The 15,425-nt window shown below is 40.3% G+C and overlaps 2 pseudogenes; both read left to right on the forward strand.

The window, feature by feature from the left end:
• The first annotated feature begins 5,560 nt into the window (after window positions 1-5,560).
• LOC127197655 (40S ribosomal protein S23-like) lies at window positions 5,561-6,067 on the forward strand (annotated as a pseudogene).
• An 8,942-nt stretch (window positions 6,068-15,009) lies between these two features.
• LOC127197783 (uncharacterized) lies at window positions 15,010-15,153 on the forward strand (annotated as a pseudogene).
• The last annotated feature ends 272 nt before the right edge of the window (window positions 15,154-15,425 follow it).

Genomic DNA, 15,425 nt, shown 5'->3' on the forward strand with positions numbered 1-15,425 from the left:
GAAACTAGGACAGAGGGGAGGACATCCTATTGGGACTCTAGATGAGAGAAGCATGGGAGAATGGCAAAGTTGAAGGATCCAGAGTATCCTAGAAACCTACAAGTAGAACATTATGATAGGCAGATTTGGGCCCAGGGGTCCCGCTCAAACTAAGGCACCAGCCAAGGACAATACAGGCGGTAAACTTTAAACCCCTAGCCAGATCTAGCCAATGGTCAGGACAGTCTCCACACTTGAGTGGAGAGTGGGATATGACTTTCTCAGGTACTCTGGTGCCTCACATTTGACCATGTCCCCTGGAGGGGGAGACCTGATGGCACTCAGAGGAAGGACAGCAGGTTACCGAGAAGAGACTTGATACCCTATGAGCATATACAGGGGGAGGAAATCCCCCTCAGGAACAGTCATAGGGGAGGGGAATAATGGGAAAAGGGGAGGGAGGGAAGAATGGGAGGACACAAGGGATAGGATAACCATTGAGATGTAACAAGAATAAATTAATAATAAAAAAATTTTTTAAAATGTAGTCTGACAGATATTTGGTATCTAGAATATACAAAGAAGATATACAACTAAACATTAATAAGACAAGCACCCCCATTTTAAAAGAAATGTGCCATGGAAAAAACAAAACATTGCCCCAAAAACAAATATAAGAGACAATTAAATACTCTTTTAAAAATGTTCAATATTCTTAGCTATTAAGAAAACGCAGTTTAAAACTACATGCAGATTCTACCTCATTTCAGTCAGAAGAGCCAACAATAACTAATGCTGGCAGGGATGTGCTGAAAGGGGAGCTCTTACACACTGCTGATGGGGATATAATGGAGCAGTCACCGTGGAAATCAACCTAGAGGTTTCTCACATAGAAAAGGCAGGCATGAGAAAATGTTCATATTGAGCAGCAACATAGACAACGGCCTGTGTTTGCTGCCAAGCCTGACAGGAATAGAATTACTCTACAGTCCAGCTGTGCATCACTCCTAGGCATATACCCAAAGGACATCACATCCTACTGCAGAGACATTTGTATGACCATATTCTCTGCAGCTTGAGTCCCAATATCGAGGAAATGGAACCAGCCTTAGTTGACTATTTTATTCTTAAACAAACGAGAAAACATAGCAAAGTATTTGGGTCACCTTGGTGTCTCCAATTTGGCTGAAAAAGTATGCACCAAAGAATGACACTAAACTATACTGCACAGCCACCCCAGTGGAAGTCCTACGGCTCATGGTTACAAACACAGAAGCCATGTCACCAGCCAAGTTCTGAACACCAGGAAACCTCTTTCCAAATGTTGGTCCCAAAAGTCCAATGCCTCTGCTAACACTCCTGAAGTTCTATGCCATCCATAACTGTCTGGTTTGTCCTATCCCTTCTCATCAAAATCCTTCCTGCTCTTATATATAATTGGTATATCTTAAGTCACTTGACTTTACTCAACAACGAGCGATGCTGAAAAATATATCACCTGGATGAAGGACTATGTAATGGCTCTTCAAGTGGTCAAAAAATAAAATATAAAATATTTTACAATATTATTTATAGTCAGAGCACATGAGAAATACCCACACCATGGCTGAAAATATGGCCACACTTGAAGAGCGCTTGCCTAGCAAGCATCAATCCCTAGGTTCAATCCCCAGCACCACACAAACTGGGTGTGGTAACATGCCCTGTAAGACTGGCACTCTGGAGATGGAGACAGAAGGATGGAAAGTTCAAGATCACCCTCAGCTACATAGTGAGTTTAAGGCCAGCATATTCTACATGAGAACTTGTCTAGAAAACATAAAATAAATACCCATGCTGACCTTGGCCAGCTCTGTCCAACACAGAGTCCAGATGCTTGCAGTGGGGGAGGATTAGAACAAGGCATGGCATAGACAAGACAGGCAAGCGTCTTAGATCTCACACTCATTCCAGCTAGAAGGAAGGTCTTTATGATGTTGTTTCTTTTCTCTTATCTCTTAACAAAGGTTTAAGTCGATGGGGAAAAGTGAGTCTGAGAACTGCTGTCGCTGCAGAACAAACCTACATTCATTTTAAAGAGGTTTTGTCTGCTTCACACACAGTAATGATTAGCTAACAATTGCTATTGTATTTTGGCAAGTACATTGAGCCTTGTTTAAAAAAATAAAATAAAACGCCTCTATACCTCTAAGAGAGCAAAGCTAAATGTCTGAACAATGATGAATTCACTGGAAGCCACAGAGAGTGGAAAAGTTTCAGAGAGTAACAAAGGCTGGTTCTCACATAATCACAGGCTGAAAAGAAGGGCAAGTTGGCAAGACAAAGAGATTCCTTTAAAGGAGATAATCAAAGCAAGCCATCGGGGTGAGTCTACACTGTTAATATCACAAAGATAGCATGCAATTGTCCAGCCTGATTTTGTGAAACAAAGATTAATGACTACAAACCAGGAGAACAGGGCCGGATTGTTTGCATTAACTATATCTCTGCAGTATTATGAAGTCCATTTGAAAATGCTCAAGCCACTTTTGTCCTCTGGCAGAAATATGCTCACACACATACCCCATATCTAAATAAAGGCAGTGCATTCTTGCAAATGTCAGAACAGCTTCTTAAAAATTAAGGAGACTGATTCTCTCAAACACAGTTGTGATTTTTTTCAAATAACTTTTTTTTCTAGAAAAAAAATATTCTTAGAAGGGTTTTGATCTTAAAAGCACCTCATGTTTTTCTTTTTTTCTTTTTTTTCTCATGTTTTAATTTAATATATTATTGTTGTTATTGAGAGTTGCAGGCATGTGTCACAAGACAATTATCAGGTTCCACAGTGGATCCAGGGATTCAACTGAAGTCACCAACAAAGCTGCTTCCCTGGTCATTGGACTGTCTTGCTGAGCCTGGAAGGCATGCAAACAAGCACAGTGCCCACCTTGAATTTGATTCTAGGTAGATATGCTTTTTACAAACTCTAATTTGCTTATCCAACCATAATTGATCTTTTGTCTTTTATTTTTAAAAGCAGCAATGAACATCTAAGAAGATCCAGGCACTTGACCCAGGAAGAAATGACCCCAAATTTGTTTTAATTAAGCTCTGATGGCCTTAAGTGAGGTCAGGAATAAAATTGAAACCAGCCACCAGTTTCCCTTAAGTAAATTTCACATTGGATAAAAATCCTTTGATCAAAATAAATATCTTAAGCATAACAGCTTTAAAAGCATGCCCAGGGTAACTTTCCAAACTGTGGAAAATTTTGAAAAAAATCTCATTGCATTCAGTTCACGTAGCTGATTTCTTAAAGCATGGCTTTATTAAAAGATAGCCCTCTCCCAACAAGAGTGCAGCTGTCAGGCTGGATGAAATGCCAGACTGAGTTCAGCAACTAGCCTTTCTCCTAAATCCAGCTCTTCCTCCACTGCGCTAAGGAGCAGCCAAACTCCATACACCCAGAATCCACTGAGTTAAATGTGTCTTCTGGAAAGTAATCAAAATTCACACTTCCCAAGCTTCTGAAGGAACCTTCCATATGAACTTCATAGACTGCACTGCAGAAGGTATAGCAACTCCCTTATTGCCAGTGACCTGCAGTTGCAACAGGCCCCAGGGGGGTTTCTTGCTCGGGAGTGCCCTGTGGCCTCTCCTGCCTTTCTTCCTCTCATCACCTGCACAGACGGAGATGAATGGGAAAGGTGGGTGCATGAGAAGCAGGTGATTTCCCAGACACTGGTGCTAATCACGCTGCTGACATTCAGCCCAGACAGAGAAGAATTGCACTCACAGCGAGACGGAGAGCATGCCCTTTATGTGAAAGTTCTTGAGCATGAAGAGTTGGTCCCAGGTAAAACAGCAAAGTGTGAAGAAAGTTCGTTTCAACTCCACACATCTCTCCCACCTCTAAGTCCCTTGGGTTCTTATGTCATTGCCTCAGCTGGCAAGCCCTGAGCCCTGGCAAGTCCCACATCTGAAAAAATAATCACAATCAAGTCATTAAGTGTTTGTGGTTGTAGAAAGAGCTACTCAGAGCAGCCAGGGCAATGTAAGTGCTAAACTAGGGTCAGTTTTTATGAGTGGCATGACTTAGTTTGGAACTGTTAAGTGTATCTCCTAGCTGGTGTGCTTGTTCAGTCTAGTAAACATACCATGACTTGCATAAAGCATTGAGTTCTGCCTTTGAATTCTGGCACAAACAAATGAAGATCTCTTTCTCATTCTCCTCTCCCTCACATCCCCCACCCCCACCCCGACACTCTCCTTTTATTTTTCTCCCTGTGTTGTTTATTATTATTATTATTATTATTATTATTATTATTATTATTATTATTATTATTTCAAAAGTCATGGTACTCATACAAAACTGACTATGCATATTAATGCAAAATTGTGAACAGTGAATGTATGAAGCTAGAGCAGAATTTAAGAGAAAATGCCCATGGCATATGGAAGTCACTTGCCCAAGATGACACAAAGTCCCAGAAGACATTACCTCCACACCAATGACCTGGCAAGACAAGTCATTTCCCATCCTTCCTTCTTCTCTGGGCCTGCAAACTGGCACAGCCATAGTCTCCATCGCTATTGAAAGAGGTGGACAGCAAGCCATCCCTCTTCTCAGACTTGTCATTAGAATGGGATGAGAAGCCATCCTAATGTACTTACTATGAAGAGTGGCGCCTATAAATGGTGAGCTGAATGGCAGAGTTAATAAACCACTGGGCAAGAAGCATTTTCTCACCTGAGAACTTAATTGCTACAGGGAATTTAACAGGGAGCTCTTGACATTCTATTTTATAAAAAAGTATTTTATTCTCAAATTGTATCCTTGATTTATTAACCACAGAGTGAGGGCTCATCAATGGCCATAGGAGACATTTCTCTTCCTAAATATCAAGGTGTAATTTACATACATCAAGAAAGAAACTAATTTATTTGGCATACAATATAACTCAAAGTGCCTCTAATTTGTGTCATTGTAATTTTGAAAAATTATCTTTGAAAATAAATTAAACAATTGACCATCTTTATAGATAGGCATTAGACTCTGGGAATTTCTTCAAAGAAAGGGCTTTAGTTATCACCATAAACTCTGAATGGCCAAGATCCTTCCCTACAGGTTAAAATGCAAATAATAGAATATGTCTCTGGATTGAATAAAAAAATATTTAGGACTTATTTTTGTTAAGAATATTAAGGACATGTTTAAGTTACTCATCTTAAAAGAATTTTCCAGAAGACTTAATGTGATGGACATTTTAGGCATACTTTGTTTTCAAACAAATAAAAATTTTAGATGAGCACTGACTGCATTAGTACATAGGGGTTAGGTATTGAATCTATCAGCGCATTAAGCCAGCAGAAGAGGCACAGCACAACCAGCATACACACTTCTTGGAAAGTCTGTGCAGCTTATAAAGGTTCAATACGGATGGCGATAGACAGTGTAAGAACCCCAAGACAGCCAAGATAGTCAGACCAAGAGAAGGAGATCTCTCCAGACCCTAGGAGGAGAGATTCCCATAGTGAAAGTTCTTCTGGGGTCAGTGATCTGTGGAAGATCAATTCATCACCATGGAAGAGCAAGGGAATGAAGACCTTGATCTTCCCCTGTTTCCCTCAGGCCCATGGCGCTGGCAAGATAGGCAAATGCTGTGGTATCCATAGCACCAGCAAGCTCTGCAGTCACCAGCAAGACCAGAAGTAGCGTGATAAGCAGTACAAGAAAGCCCACGGGGGCACAGCCCTGAAGGCCGGTCCTTTGGGAGGTGCCTCTCATGAAAAGTGAATTGTGCTCTAAAAAGTATGGGTTGAAGCCAAACAGCCAAATTCTACTATCCAGAAGTGTGTGAGGGGGCAGCTTGTCAAGAATGGAAAGAAGATCACAGCGTTCGTGCCCGGTGATGGCTGTTTAAACTTCATTGAGGAAAATGCTGAAGTTCTGGTTGCTGGGTTTGGTCGGAAAGGTCATGCTATTGGTAATATTCCTAGAGGCTGCTTTAAGGTTGGTAAAGTAGCCGATATGTCTCTTTTGGCCCTATACAAAGGCAAGAAGTAAAGACCAAGACCATTAATTTTGACAACGGAAACACAATAATAAACTTCCGTGTTCTGAAAAGAAAACCTTGTTCTTGCTTTTTTGCCTCCTTATGCTTTATTTTCTTTTTCATTCATATTATTTTAATTTTTGTTCAGAGACTTCTGCCATCTAGACAGGGATCCAGAGAAGGTGACAGTCCATTAAGATGATATATAGTGTTTGGCCTTTGGAGACTGGCAGTACAGTGGAGAAGGATGACTAATGAATTTGAAGGCACAAGTGGATGATGTCAGCGCACCTACTAAATTTGAGGCATTGTGCTTGGTATTGTCTGAGGACACAAAGATGGATAATTCTCCTATCTGTCCTCAGGAAGCCTACATTCTACGTTGTGAAGGACTCTTGGATTTTAAATAAATGAAATATAGGGTCTGCGGAAATATTTCAGTCAGTTAAGTGCTTACTACACAAGTATGAAAATCTGATTTTAGGTTCTCTGATACCTATGTAAGCAAACAAAACAAAGCCACTGGCATGATATCATGGATCTGTAATTCCAGCTCTGGGAAGGCAGAGAGAAGTGGATCCCTGGGGCTTGACAGTCAGATAGTCTTATAGAATGGTAGGCACTAGGTCCAGTGAGAGATCCTGTCTCAAAGTATAAAATGAGCCCACACATGCGCAAAAAAAAATAAATTAATTAAATATGAGTGATTTTTCTATTTCCACTGAGGGATTATAAATAAAGGCAATCATTACATTAGCATCCTTCTTCCATGCCTGTGAGGAAGCCCTTCTCTTAGGGTTGTGGTTCTTGGACTTGCACATGCAAGTAATTCACCAAAAACCCTTCACAAAACACAGATTTGTGAGATTAGCCATCACTTTTCTTTGTATTATTTTTCCACTTATGGAAAATAGATTATTTTTTCATACAATATATCTTGACTATAGTTTCTCCTCCCCATATTTCTCCAAGTCCTTTTACCCTCTCATTCCTTCTGGATCCACTCCTTTTCTTTCTCTCATGAGAAAAGAACAGGCTTCTAGAAGATAACAACCAGACATGGCAAAATAAAATACAATAATATAAAACCCAAACTGTCACATTAAGGCTGGACAAGGCAACCCAAGAGAAGAAAAAGAGCCCTAAGAGTAGGCAGGCACAAGAATCATAGACCCACTCATTTATACACTCAGAAGTCTCATAAAAATACTGAACTGTAAGCTATAGTATATACACAGAGGACCTGATACAGACCCATGTAGGCCGTATTGTTGATGCTTCAGTCTCTACACATTTATATGAGCCTTGCCCAGTTGATTCACAGGGACTTGTTCTGGTGTCCTCCATCCCCTTCTGCCTCTTACATTCTTCCTTAGTCTTCTTCTATGAGCTCTGAGGGGAGGGATTTGATGGACACATTCCATTTAGAGCTGTGTGTTCCAAGATTGCCCTCTGTGTAACATCTGGCTGTAAGTCTCTGTATTTTTCCCATCTTCTGCTTGAAGTCTCTGATGATAGGCATCATTTCTAATAGCTTCCCAGGTGATATTGATGCTCTAGTTGCCCAGGAATCTCAGTTAGACAAGTTATACCTTTTCTAACTTTCAATCCTGTGACTTTGCCAAGCTGTCAACTCCTGCTCATCAATGTTGGGTCCACAGCTCAGGCCTGTCCAATCAGCATCATCCACTGATGATGGACATCAACTGAGTCCTCTAGGGCTAATCTGTATCAATGCCAACTGAGGTTACCTTGACTTCAGATTTCCAATCTCCCTGCGTCTCTTCCCTGAAAAATTAGCCCCATTCTTACATCTACACAATCTTGTTTATTTTGGTAGTTTATCTTCAGGGGAGTGTTCAAGTGCCTTGACAAGACTTAGTAACAAAAAACACATAACAACATTATTAACTATGTAAAATTTCAATTATTGAGGTTTAATGAAATAAAGTATGACACAATCATAGAATGGTATGCCACAACATGCTAAGACTTTAGTAAAAAAAAATTATTAGAGGCTGGATAGATGACTCAACAGTTAAAAGTATGCCCTGTGTAGAGGGGGGATCTACATAAACTGATTCACCAGTCAAGGACAAGGCATACAGAGAACCAAGATCCCTTTTTCAGATGTAGCCAATGAACTGCCAATTCTCCATGTGAGGGGAAGAGGGAGGACTGCTGCTGAACCTCTGACATGAACTCAGGTACCCACTATTTGGTCACTGCCTTTTGGCAAGATGGCATCATGGGCACACAGTAGAAGGGGATGCAGACTATCCTGATGAGACATAATAGACAGTTTCCAGGGGTCTAGGGGAGAGAGGGGAATAATCAGAAGAGGGAGGAAGGGTGGCAATGGAAAGATAAGATGGAGGGGATAACCAGTCCCCCATAAGGGAAATGGGGCATTATTCTCTTATGGTTTCTTCAGGCTGATTTGGGACAAATAATACCTTTGTAGGGGCCCAAAGGGAGTTAATGTGAATAAATTATAATAAATAAAATGTACATCTAAAAATCTAGGCAGAGGAGGGGGTTGTTACAGAGACTGATGCACCAACCAAGGACCATGCATGGTGAGAACCTAAGCACAGTACTCAATGGCAGTACATAGGCAACACAGTCTCCTCATGGGTCTCATAATATGGGGAGTAGAGACTACTTTTGACATGGCCTCTGATCCCCCAATGTGGATCACTTTCCCCTGGCTGGGCAGCTTGGCAAGCCCACGGAGGAAGAGGATTCAGGTAGTACAGATGAGACTTAATGAGCTGAGATCAGATATTAGGAGAGCAGGACTCCCCTTTCTGAAGGCTAGGAGACAGAAGGGGAAGATGGAGGGAAGGTGTGGTCAGGAGGTGATGAGGGAGTGGACTACAATTGGGATGCAAAAAATTAAAACTGCAGAACAAGCAGTTTTCCCACTACATGGGAATAGCTCTGAGGCTGGCTGAGACATGAGAGTCTACGCACAGACAATGCTTCTTATTGGTTACAGAGTCCCTGTGATTTAGGATTAGATACCAGTCTTCATAAGGCATCAATGAAGATTTACAGATGTCTTTCTTCTGCTCATGCAAAGAGCAGAGAACTAGCATTAATAGTTATGTGCACCCTGCACCCCTCATACACTTAAATTTTTAGGACTATATAATGCATGTGAAAAATTATATGTTTTTCAGAATAGAAGAACTGGACATTGAATCTGCATCAGGCCTGACAGGATTCATTCCTCTCAGCACGGTAGATGTGTTGGACGCTGACATCCTGCATCCTTCATGGTCCAGCTCCAAGGGCTTTAGTTGCTGTTCTCCATCAGAACAGGACAGCTCCTAAGACAGCTTTGAAAAAAGCTTCCCTTCCCAATTGATCCAGCATTTCAGACTGTCCCAGCATTCCAGACTCCTATTAAGACTGGAATTTTTTCAACATTTACAAACTGGACCACAAATCCTATCCTAGCTTGCTTAACCATTTTTCTCAATTTTATTTGAGCCCCTACAAAGGTATTATTTGTCCCAAATCAGCCCGAAGAAATCATAAGAGAATGATGCCCCATTTCCCTTAAGAGTGGTTTGGTAGGTTTTTGGTTGCTTTCTTGGGCTATGGATGTTTATTTTCATTGGGAGTTGGTTATAAATTACTACTGGTCTTAACCAGAGAGAAAACAAGGTTGGATTCAGAGATGTCTCTCTTTTCCTTTGTCTTTCTTAGGTTTGGAGATAGGGCTTAAAAGGAAAGAAGGGGAAATATAGAAATATATAGGAATGATAGAACAAAAAGTTGATTATTGAATTGACTTCTCAACTTAAGGCCTTAATTGTGCTCACAAGGTTATTTTAAATTCATTGCTATAGAAATTTGTATATTGATGCAAAATAAGTTTAACTTTGATACATTGGTACAGAATTCAAAATTAAGATTTTCTTCACATATTATATATATGTATATATATATATATATACTCTAATATAAGATATTGTACCCATACCACTCAAGTAGAATACAAGGTTTACCTCCAATACCTTGAAAGTACTATTGCAGGCTGTTTAGGATAAGTAAGTTAGACAAGTTAATTGTCAATTTATTAAATCATGGTCTTGTCAATTACTAATCTATTTACATCACAAGAATATACATCCTAGGTGTAACAGATAGGTATGATTCTATAGACAGATAAGGTAAAATAGTTTGATAAGGTCTTCAAAAACCTCAGAGTCCTACAGAATATGGCATTTAAAGATGTTTTTATTGTTTTAAGGATTTTTTGACAATGAGATAATTAACTCCTGGCAACACCCAGTCTACCACAAAGAAGATGATGAACATCAAAGAACCTCCTTAAGGAGATGGCTTCAAATGTGGCAAACAAGCCACTGGGCAAAATGTCCTCATTTCGACCACTGACAGAATTCTGCCTAAAAATAGGCAAGTTTGGATGCAGGTAGAGTCAATGGCCAAACTCTGCCAAGACAGGGTAAGCAAGTCATCAATAGTTCCTGCCTCACAAACATGTATGTCAGATATTTTGGGCCAGAAGGCTGAAGATGATACTTCAACATTATAGAGAGTTATGTGGGTGACTGTTAAGGCAGCAAACTTTCTGTCATTTTTTTTTTCAATTGGAAAATTGAAATGCTAACCTGCACTTACTGTTTAGTCAGGTAATTAATTTTATTCATTCTCTAGTCTCTGATGGGGTTGAAGAACAATTAGGTTAATTTTACAACTAATCTTAGTTGCTTAGGGGTTAAGATGTTTTTAGGTCTAGATAGATGTTTTAAGTTGTTAGAGATGAGATACGATAAATATTGATTCACATTCAGAATTACATTCAGATTCACTGAGATAGGTAAATGTTTTCTTCAAGGTTGCCAAATACAAATAACCAAAACACTATGAATGTAGCATTAATATAACTTCTGATTGTTTAATGGTTCTTCTTCCTCTACATAGTTTATTTTATATATGTATAATAATATAAAGGTATACGTAAAATATTTTTAAAATATTACTTTAAAAAGTACTCCCTGCTCCTGAAGAGCTCCTGATTTCAGTTTCCAACGCCTTCATTATGCCTCATAACTATCTATAACTCTAGATCTAGGAGACCCAACACCCTCTAGTGGTACTTGAAGGCACTGTACACTGTTGTGATGCAATTTCATGTAAGATAAAACCTATCTTGGAGGAAAGCTCATCAAGACACAGGATGTTCTAAGGAAGGTGACATATTCCATTCTGCAGGACAGCTGCTTAAGCTTAGGAAGTCAACAATTCAAAGATATCAGGAAGTCCCCACAACCAACAAGCTTCACTAGGTCCCGCCCTCCTCCCCAACTATGTGTAAAGACTGCTGAGAGATACACTCAGACTAGCTGGGCCCCCTGAAAGAGGCTTGGGCCAGCTATGCTACTTGAAAGAAACAAAGATAAGTTCAGTTTCCTGGAAGAGGCTCAGATCAAGTGATCCCCCTGGAGAGAGCATGCTGAAGAAATGAGCTGCCTGAAGGCTGCGCAGGGTGCTCTAGGGTTCTGGCTATCATGCATGAGCTGTGACACATGCTGGGGTGGACCTTGGTGATGCTAAGTTATCTCTGTTCCCATAAACAACCCCTCATCCATATTGTAACAACCTCCAGGAAAACTACTGGTTCACTAATTTGGACTTTGGTAGTATCGCTACTTTTGTCTGTCACTGGTTCCCTGTTCAGCATATCCCACAATAGCTATGTGTGGTGCACGGCCATACTTACATGCAGGCATTCACACATGCACATAAAATAAATAAATCCTCTCCCAAAAATGTATTACTTAATAAATACTAGAAAATCAAGTTATTAAACTCTTTGCAGGATATTATGCCCTTTGAGATAGCTCTATATTATGAAAGTTAATATGCCTCTGCATCAACTGATCATTCCCAGCTGGTAGAACTATGGTCATACTTTCATTTTCTATTTTACCTGTGTGTTCTTTTCAAAATGATCATGCACTACTTTGTAATAAAGACAAGCAATAAAATAAAACTCATTTTGAAGTACATTCACAGCTCTTTTCTAACTGCATTTAGTTTTCAAACTCAAAAATAAAATAAACACCTGCATTTGCTATTTTCCCAGAACTCTGTAGCTCCATTAAATCCAAATGTGTTAGTTATAATTGTATTTTGCTGTGCGTGACCTCACACTCAAATTAAGAAAGGCTTAGGGGTGAAAAGGTTTTCATTTTCTCCCATAACATTTCTGGAGGCAAGCAGTGCAGAGCCAATATGACACTCTATGAATCCAAGAAACATTGACACTGTCCAGCCTTCTGATTCAGTTGATGGCATATGTCCTACTACCCTATAAAGTCTGTGATCATTTCTGAAACCCCACTCATTATGTCTCTAATCTAGTCAGTAAGTGGGAGAAGAGAAACAGCAAAGATAGAATGTACCACCCTTCCTTTTTTCTGGCCATGGGATAACTCTTAACCACAAGACCCTCATAACTTCATGGGAAGCTGGAATATAGTGTTAGTTACTGGGTGTAGCTGCATGTAGTACTAAAAGTGAGTATGAGTTCCACTAAGTAAAAGAATATATGTGAGTGTGGTGGTGAGACACATGCCATGACATAGAAGAGGCATGAACTAATTCAACTTTACCTAGTCACTCCTCTAGATAAACCATTCCTGGTAAGAAAACATCTGAAAATAGTTCCTAGTAATTTAGGAACTTCGTATTTTCACAAAACTTATACCACTGAATTGCCATTGTTGTCATCGTCATTGTTGTTGCTGTTGTTAAGAAATTTGGGTACAGCAGAGCTAGGGCCAGAAGGCAATGTTTAAGTGGAGAAGGACTTCAAAAATCTTCACTCCCCCTTCATTGTCATAATTTAAAGAATCATGCTTTAGAGAAACTGAACACCAGATCATGTAGAAGTTAAATCTCCCAGAGAACCTGCTGTATTCACATTTCTTGTGTCTCATCCAAGACCTAATCCCAGAAATGTAGCTGGCTGCCACAACAGAGAAGGTCTCTCATCACCCCCCAATGAAGCCATTGTGTGTTCTATAGGTGACAGGCAACTCAATGCTTGAACTTGTTTGTCCCCTGTTGAAATTCTTAGGTGTTTGTTTAGCTTACTGATTCATCCCTCTGCCTTCTTCAGCTCTCCACTTAAATATTACCTCATTATCAAGATCTTTGTAGTCCAGTCCACTAAAAATTGCCTTCATTCGATGCACTTATCTCTGCCTTCTGGCTTCAAATTTATTTTTGTCATTTATGTTAATTTATGTCTAATGGCATACATGTCTCAAGGTCCTACTGCCTTTGCCATCTCTACCCTCAACTAGAAGATGAGGTCTATGACTTTTTCTGTTTTCGGCAATCTTTGCATCCCTTGACTTAGAGTACAGCCTGATATGTAACAGTTCTGTAAACAGTGATGCAAAGAATTAATAAGCAAACAAACTTAAGCATCGCCTCTCACAGAGAGTATGGATGAAGGTAAAATGATTCATGAAAAAATAAAACAAAATACTTCTAGAAGGGCTGAGAGATGGCTCAGAGGATAAGAGCACTGCCTGTTCTTACAGAGGTCCTGAGTTTAGTTCCGAACAACCACATGGTGGCTCATAACCATCTATGATGAGATCCGGTGCCCTCTTCTGGTGTGAAGGCATACAGGCATGCAGAACACTGTATATGTAATAAATAAATCTAAAACAAAAACAAAACAGTTCTAGAGGTGCCCCTGGTTATTTTCTATTACGTGAAGAGACATTATGACCAAGGCAAAGCCAACTTATAAAAGAAGGAGTTTATTGGGGCTTACAGTTTTATACCATCATAGTAGGCAGCATGGCAGTAGACAAGCAGGCTTAGCAGCAGCTGATAGCTCACATCTGATCCACATGCAAGATGCAGAGAGAGGCAGAGATCTTACTGGGAATGGTAAGGTGTTTGAAACCTCAAAGCCCACTCCCAGTGACACACCTCCTCCAATGAGGCCACACCTCCTAATCCTTCCTAAACAGTGCTACCAACTGGGAAGCAAGAATTCAAATATATGCGCCTATAGTGGTCATTCTCATGCAAACTACAACATTGGGTGACTCAGTAAGTCTGAATTTCAGTTATGTAAATATCAGCCAGGCTGTTGCTTTGTCACAGTGAGAGGCATTTGACCAGTGTTGTCCCAGAATGTTCAATCTGAGAAAACTGAGCATAAGGATCACCACAAAGAAATGCAAGGCAAAACTAGAACAACCACCGTAGAGAATAGGGAGCCTTTCTTCAGGCACCATAGTTATATAATGCTTTCGAGGGTTCCTAATAATGACAATCTGTGTGTTTTCTTCCACACTGCACCCTAGACTAGTATCTGGCACATTAAAGACATAGGGAAAATAATGCTACCTGGGTGAATGACATCAATGCTATGAGCGCCAGGGTGTTCAGAAAAGTGAAGGGCTAAAAGCATAATATAAAAAACAAAGACTAAGGGATAGCTAAACAGGCAGATAAAAATATGGGAGATCAAAGTGGCAAGTGATGAACTCACATGTTCTGTGATCAGAGGGAAAGTGCCCATCAACCCACTCAAACCCTCTAAGTCAGAATCTGTCAGAAGCAGGGGTGTAGGATTTTGTACTTTGACAAACTCTCTAGATAATTCTAACATATGCTATTCACCATAGTAGAGGGTAAGAGAAAGAAAACAAGTGTGACCAGGATGAGACTGGAGAAGTTATCAGCCAAAGGCCGTCTTCAAACATACTTAACTTTAAGGACAAACAGAAACCATCAAATCATTCTATTTTGTTTGAGGGTTTTTACATTTTCTTTTTATTATTTCTTAATCACCTGGGTGTGGCACAACTGTGACCCCAGCACACGGAAGATACAGGCAAGTTTAGGATCATTCTCAGATATCTAACAGGGTTAAGACTACAGTAAAATTCACAGGACACAATCTCTAAAATGTTATTGTAAGCCTACCCCTCAAAAGCATTACAGGTGTGGCTGCTTTGTCACATGTGTGTGTCAGTAGGTGGCAGAGAGGAGAGAGGCTATGACTACACTCAGTGTTCTGACTTGTGAAAATCTGAATTATTAGAATTATTAGTAGCCTAATATTCCCTGGAAAAAAAAATGAACCTGAGACTATCTCCAGTCTGGTACCGGAGACCCAGACAGGGAGCTAGCCTGAGATGACCACATAGGCTGAAACTGCCTCCTGGGGCAGGGAGAGAGTCAGAGACCAGAAGAACCCTGCCTGGGACAGATGACCCTTTCAGAGGGCCACTCAGGCTGGCCGGGCAAGGAGTGAGCCCCAGACAACAACCAGATTGGCACTATGGAGCCCAGCCAGGGAGCTAGCCTTAGATAACCACCAGTCTGGTGCCATGG

Source organism: Acomys russatus, chromosome 13 (genome assembly GCF_903995435.1).
Source record: "Acomys russatus chromosome 13, mAcoRus1.1, whole genome shotgun sequence".
In the NCBI taxonomy this organism is placed as follows: domain Eukaryota; kingdom Metazoa; phylum Chordata; class Mammalia; order Rodentia; family Muridae; genus Acomys; species Acomys russatus.